The sequence below is a fragment of the Lepidochelys kempii genome, chromosome 15 (assembly GCF_965140265.1).
Source record: "Lepidochelys kempii isolate rLepKem1 chromosome 15, rLepKem1.hap2, whole genome shotgun sequence".
Taxonomy (NCBI): domain Eukaryota; kingdom Metazoa; phylum Chordata; order Testudines; family Cheloniidae; genus Lepidochelys; species Lepidochelys kempii.
In genome coordinates this window covers 13911603-13917602 of record NC_133270.1, presented here as the reverse complement: position 1 = coordinate 13917602, position 6000 = coordinate 13911603, and the positions used below count along the sequence as shown (strand labels likewise).

The 6000-nt window shown below is 50.5% G+C and overlaps 1 pseudogene; it reads right to left on the bottom strand.

Annotated features, from left to right (window-relative positions):
• Positions 1-584: 584 nt before the first annotated feature.
• LOC140898875 (immunoglobulin lambda variable 8-61-like) lies at positions 585-1275 on the bottom strand (annotated as a pseudogene).
• Between the last annotated feature and the right edge of the window lie 4725 nt (positions 1276-6000).

The window sequence follows — 6000 nt, the reverse complement described above, 5'->3', positions numbered from 1 at the left end:
TGGGTCCGTTCTCAGCTGGATAAAGCACCCTCATTCCAGTGGTTCCAGGGCAGCTACACGTCTAGACCTGGGAATTCAGGCCAGATGTTTTTAACCTTTCAGACAGATGTCCCACTCTGATTGTAAGTCCCAGAAGGGAGGCCCCAGTTCCTGGGCTGTGTTTGTGTGCCATGGAGATGTTTGCCATGGAGATGTTTGCCGCCCACTCAGTGCCCAGAACACTTCTCTTTGCCACTATGACCCCCCGTGCACAGATGAAGGGCCCAATCCGGTGTCCGTGCAGTCAAGGGAACGGCTCACAGTGACTGCACTGGGTGTAGGCTGGAGCTGGTGTGAGTAAATCTCTTTCTCCTCTTCATCTACGTGTCCAATGCCCTCTCGGGTTCTGAACCAGAAGCAGCGACACTGACGTGCCCAGCAAGCTTTGACCTGTTCTAGCAGGAGCAGACCCACAGTCAGTGTAAGAGGCACCAATTGTCCCCCTGCTCAGTGTATCCGGAGAACGGGGAGAGAGTTGTCCCTATCCAGAGGGGGAGGAGCTGGATTTCACAGGGAGCGATGCTCAGCTCTCTGATAGACCTCACTCATACCCTGGGCTCTGCAGCCAGCACAGCTTCCAGCAGGGCACAGGTGGCGAGGGAGGTTTTTGTATCACTTCCCCATCTGACAGTGTCCCTGTGATCAGCACTCCCTGTCCACACAGGGCAGTAATAATCAGCATCATCCTCCGCTAGGGCCCCCGTGACGGTCAAGGACATGGTGTTACCCGATCTGGAGCCAGTGAAACGCCTTGGGATCCCCGAGGTCCTGGTACTCGTGCTGTGCATGATCAGCCGAGGAACATTCCCCAGTCTCTGTTGAACCCAGAATGGGTGGTTGTGATCAGTGATGGCCCCACTGCTCAGGCTGCAGGAGAGGGTCACGGTCCCCCCAGGAGACACTAACTCGGATGCCTTCAGCGACTGGAGCTGCTGGGAACTGAAACCTGAAACATGAGAAAGAAACTGATCAGAACTCCCCCTAGCACGGAGCAGAACCGCCGTTCTCAGTGCTGCCTGCAGAGAGAGCAGCGCGACAGCTGGTTATAAATTCTTATTTTGCTTCATTCACCGGATCAACCCCCCTTACCAATGCAGTAAATGAGCAGCGTGAGGAGCAGAGGGGCCCAGGCCATGGTGGATCCAGACGAGCTTGGCTTCCCGTGGCAAACGGGTCTCTGGCTGGAACCCACCGATTCTCTCTTTAACCCCCAGCACTGGAGAACGGCCCCTTCATGCAAATCTATGGCTCACTCCAAGGCTCCTGCCTCTCCAGTCCGAGGTCTGTCATAAAGGGGCAGAGCCAACCTAAGGGAGGTTGTTCCAACGGGCTAAGTACACAGAGCAGGCAGAGTCCCGCTCTCTGCTCTCCCCATATCCCTGTGCTCTCTGATCACTCTGGCTGCAGTAAGACACATCATGAGGATGTTCAGAACCTGCTTCTCCCGTTGCAACCCTCTCCTCTGTTGTTCTCGCCACAAATCTCTTCCCAGTTTTACCAGCCCCCTGAAATCTGCAACTCTTTGCTCTTCCAGTCCTGAGCCTCTGTTGTGTCAACATTTCCAGTCATTTGTACCGGGCATAACAGGGGACACTGGTGGAACCACCAAACGGATTTTCACTTTGACATCGGTCACGCTTTGAACTCCGTTCTCCAGAGGTTAATGAAATTATGCCAGATTATTCTTATACATGTTACAGTGAAACCCAGACACCTAGACAGGACCATGGTTCCATTGTGCCAGGTGCTTTACAGACCCCTGTCTTCGGCTCTCTTTGCCATCAAGTTTTATCTAGTGGCATGAACAAATCCCCAGGTTGATTATTGCATGGTCTGGAGGAGTTAGCACAGGTTTGGGAGCCAGGAACTCTTGGGGCCGGATTATCCCATCAGTGACGGGGACACGGGTCCCAGACACACCAAAGGGAGTTCCAAACCTGCATGGTCCCAAGTCCGAATTTCTGGTTCTCCCATCAGCTCATTGTGGGTATGTGTGCACAGCAAAGAAAACCCCGCGGCTGCCCCGTGCCAGCCAACTCAAGCTCACCGAGCTGAGGCTGTGAGGTTGTTTCATTGCTGTGTAGATTTCCGTGTTCGGGCTGGGGACAAGCTTGGGTATCCGCCCACCACACAGGGTTCCCACTGGTTCCAAGTCTGTAGGGCACTAGCTGGTGATCTGCAGAGAGCGGTTTGGTCACGTGGTCCTGGCTCCTCCCCTGCTGTCCTGCTGCTAAACTGTATCAGAGGAGGCTAACAATATCTGAGCTCTTTTCACAGTGCTGGTATCCATGTAAGCAGGTGATGGTGCTGCCAGGGGCATGTGATGTGATTGTCCATGGAAGTCACCATGGACCATGTGGTTGTGAATGGGAGGCAGGTCTCATCACACAATTCTAAGGAAAGGGGGTATGACACATGGCCAGAAAGGATTAAGCATCTCGCAGGCTTAATGACCCAGAGTCAACCTTTAGAAACATTTTGGAAAAGTATGTAAATGGTAATTAGGGCCATTCCATGTTAGATGGGCTAGAACTTTCAAATGCAATCCTGTATTTTTAGAGAATTAGAGATGAAACTAATTGTGTGTGTTTACTTATATCTTGTTAGATATTAGCCATGTAAACAGACTGTTCCTGTCTATTACTATGGCTATTGATTCAGAGATCAAAAGGGAATATTAACATTTAGGTGAACCTTGGGTGAAATAATGTCCTTGTCTATATGTCTCTTCAAAGTTTGTGATAAACTGCGTAATGGATAAATTACCTTATGTTAATCCATACAGTAATTACCAGTGATGCTTAGGAAATAGAAGGTTACTTCAAAAGCCTATTGTTCACCGAGAACTATATCGTCAAAGAGTCTGCTAGAAAACTGCATAAAAAGACTCTTGGGACCTGATCCTTTCATCTCAGATCTGTTTGATGCATTATGCAAGAGAAGCTTGAGTCATAAGACAGAGATTTCCAGTCCCACCTGGATCACCCTGAATATGAACATGGGACTATATAACCTATGGACTAATTCTGAAAGAACTCTTTGTAACTACAGAGCTCACCATCTCTACTATAAAACTGATCTCAGAACTGCACTCATGTCTCTATGCATACTGGTCTTTTAACCAATACTCTCTCTCTCTCTCTTTTCTTTTGAAATACATTTTAGTTCAGTTAATAAGAATTGGCTGTAAGCTGTATTGGGGTAAGATCTGAAATATTCATTAACCTGGGAGGTAATGTGTCCGATCCCTTCAGATTGGTAGAACTTTCTTATATGATCAATAAGATTTTCAGTAACCCCCATCATATTTGACTTGGATGTCTGGGTGGAGACCTAAGGCTGGGTTGCTTTAAGGGAACTCTGTTTTGGCTTCTGGGTAACCTGTAAGGTATTATAGAAGCTGTTTTGAGGCTAGCTTGGTGGATCTAAGTACTGGAAAAACCACCGACTTTGGGGATTGTCTGCCCCAGTCTTTGCAGTTTACCCTAATTGAGTAACCTCAGTGTGGCTCCTGTGGGACCCCGGTCACAAGGAGTTTATTAAACTTCTGATCATTGGGTAGAGGAGAAGCTGAATCTGTCCATTCCTGTCATCTTGACTTCCACATATTGTCCCAGAGCTTCAGGGCTTGCTTAGGGCCCCTCAGTTTTGAGAGTGGAGACACTTTCATCCAGCAGATGCAACACATGATAATATCTGCAAAGACGGCCCCATGTGGATTCTATCCTCTGGCCCAGCAGGCAGCCAGTCATGGGGCCTTTCTTGCTCAGGATTCTCCATCTCCGCTGATTCCTCTGTCCTTTCACAGCCTGCGGTGCCCACTCTCTCTAGGGAATAATGGGCTAGGCAATAGCACTGCTGAGAAGGATCTGGGGGTTTTAGTGGATCACAAGTTGAATATCAGCCATTGTGAAAGAGGCAAATATTCTGGGGTGAATTAACAAGAGTGTTGTATGTAAGACACATTTGCCAGCCCGTCACAACCTATGGGGTGTTTTTCTCTGTTCGTCATCCAATCTCGTCATTGGGTCGAGCACCCCAACCCCAGCAGCACAGTAATAACCAGCATCATCCTCTGCTAGGGCCCCAGCGATGGTCAAGGACACTGTGTTACCAGACATGGAAGCAGTGAAACGCTCTGGGACACCAGCAGCTCTGGCAGCGAGCACCTTGAGGAGCAGAGGGGCCCAGGCCATGGTGGGGAATCCAGATGAGCTCGGCTACCTGAGGTAAACAGGTCTGTGGCTGGAACCCTCCAATTCTCTCTCAAAGCCCCAGAGCTTTCCTGATCACTGCCAGGTACTGCTCCCCACTCTTCCTCTTCCCTCTTGACAAGGCTCCCAAACACCCTAGGAAGCCTCTGTCCCATGCGCCACGTGCTGGGAGATCTAGAAGCCCTCCTGGTGCCTCGTCGAGGTGGTAGGAAGGCAGAATGTTTCCAGCTTTTCCCTGTTAGCATGGAGCACCAGAAGGCCCTGCAGGAAGATGGATGTTTCTTTGACAGTCGCTTTCCTTCCCTTCTTTCCAGGAGCAGCCTTTTTCCTGGCAGTGAACAAGTGAACTCAATCACAAAAGCAGTGACCTTCCCCTGCCCTGCTTTGCTTAGGGTTTGGGACAGAACCAGAGAATCGTCTGAGCCATACAAGGGTACAAGCCCCCTTCCCTGGCAGAATCCTTCCTCCTGCTATGCCTCTGTAACTTCTTTGGCATTTATTTCTTCCATTCTTCCTTCAAACCCTACTGCTGAAGCAGGGCACAGTCCAAGAGGCTGGAGGTTTTCATCTCAGTTCCCCTGGTGGATGTCTCACTGTGATAGGCCTTCTGCTTACTGTCCCATGTATAGCAGTAATAGTCAGCCTCATCCTCTGCCTGCACCCCAGAGATGACGAAATTCCAGAGGTTGTTGGAGGAGTCAGGGGAGACGGTGAATCGCTCTGGGATCCCTCTGCCTCTGCCCTGGTCACCGCTGGTGTAATAGTGGTACACAAACCGTGGGGCACTGCCCGACTTCTGCTGGTACCATCGCTCCCTGTCATTGCCGATGCTGTACCCACTGCTCAGAGCACAGGAGAGCTTTACCCTAGTTCCTGGAGGTTCTGCCACTGAGAGCGGCTGAGTCACCACAAGCTGGGAGCTGGCGCCTACAACAACAAGACCATGCACACAATTGCCACAAATGTTAGCCTCAACTCCCATGGGCCTTTACATCCCAGAGAAGAGCCTTGGGACAGCAAAGCCTGGTCTAGCGGGGTGTCCTCACCTGTGCACCATGCCCCCAGGAGAACAATCACAGGAGCCCAGAGCATTGTGCAGAGATTTCACGCACCCAGGAGAAGCTCTTCAGTCACCCTGGAACCTGCTCCATGCTCCCGGCTTAAATTTCCCTCAGCAGAACCATCCCGAGCCGTTATGCAAATCTGCTCAGCTGTTATTGGCTCTCTGACTCAGTGGTAGGGCATCATGGGAAAATCAAAGCCCGGAAAACTTCATCCTGCCTACCAGCCATCTGACCCCAATATAGGAAGCACCTTTGTAGTCACTGGGAGGAGTGGCAACAAGCCCCACTGAGCCATGCCATTGGGGACGGCACTCCCTGGCAGACTCAGCTGCAGGGCCAAGGTTGGGAATTTCCAAGGCTGTCACTAAGGGAAGAGCCTCTAGACAGCACCAGATTTTGAGGAAGGCAACCACCTGTGGTGCCGAGTTTGGGGAGCCTTGCACTTAGGGGGCGCCAGCCTTGGGGGGCTGTTTTTGTCAGAAAATAGAATGTTTGAAGTAAAACGTTTCAGGTGTGCCGTCTGTGGATTCATTTTTCACTGACCTCCTAGAATGTTCTGGACCTTTGTAGAATCTCGTGAAACCTTCCAGACTTTCTGAGAACTAAGAGTGTTGTCAGCCATGTCCTCGCGGGTATATAAGAGGCGGGGCATCACCAGTCAGTCAGTGAGACATAAGAACATA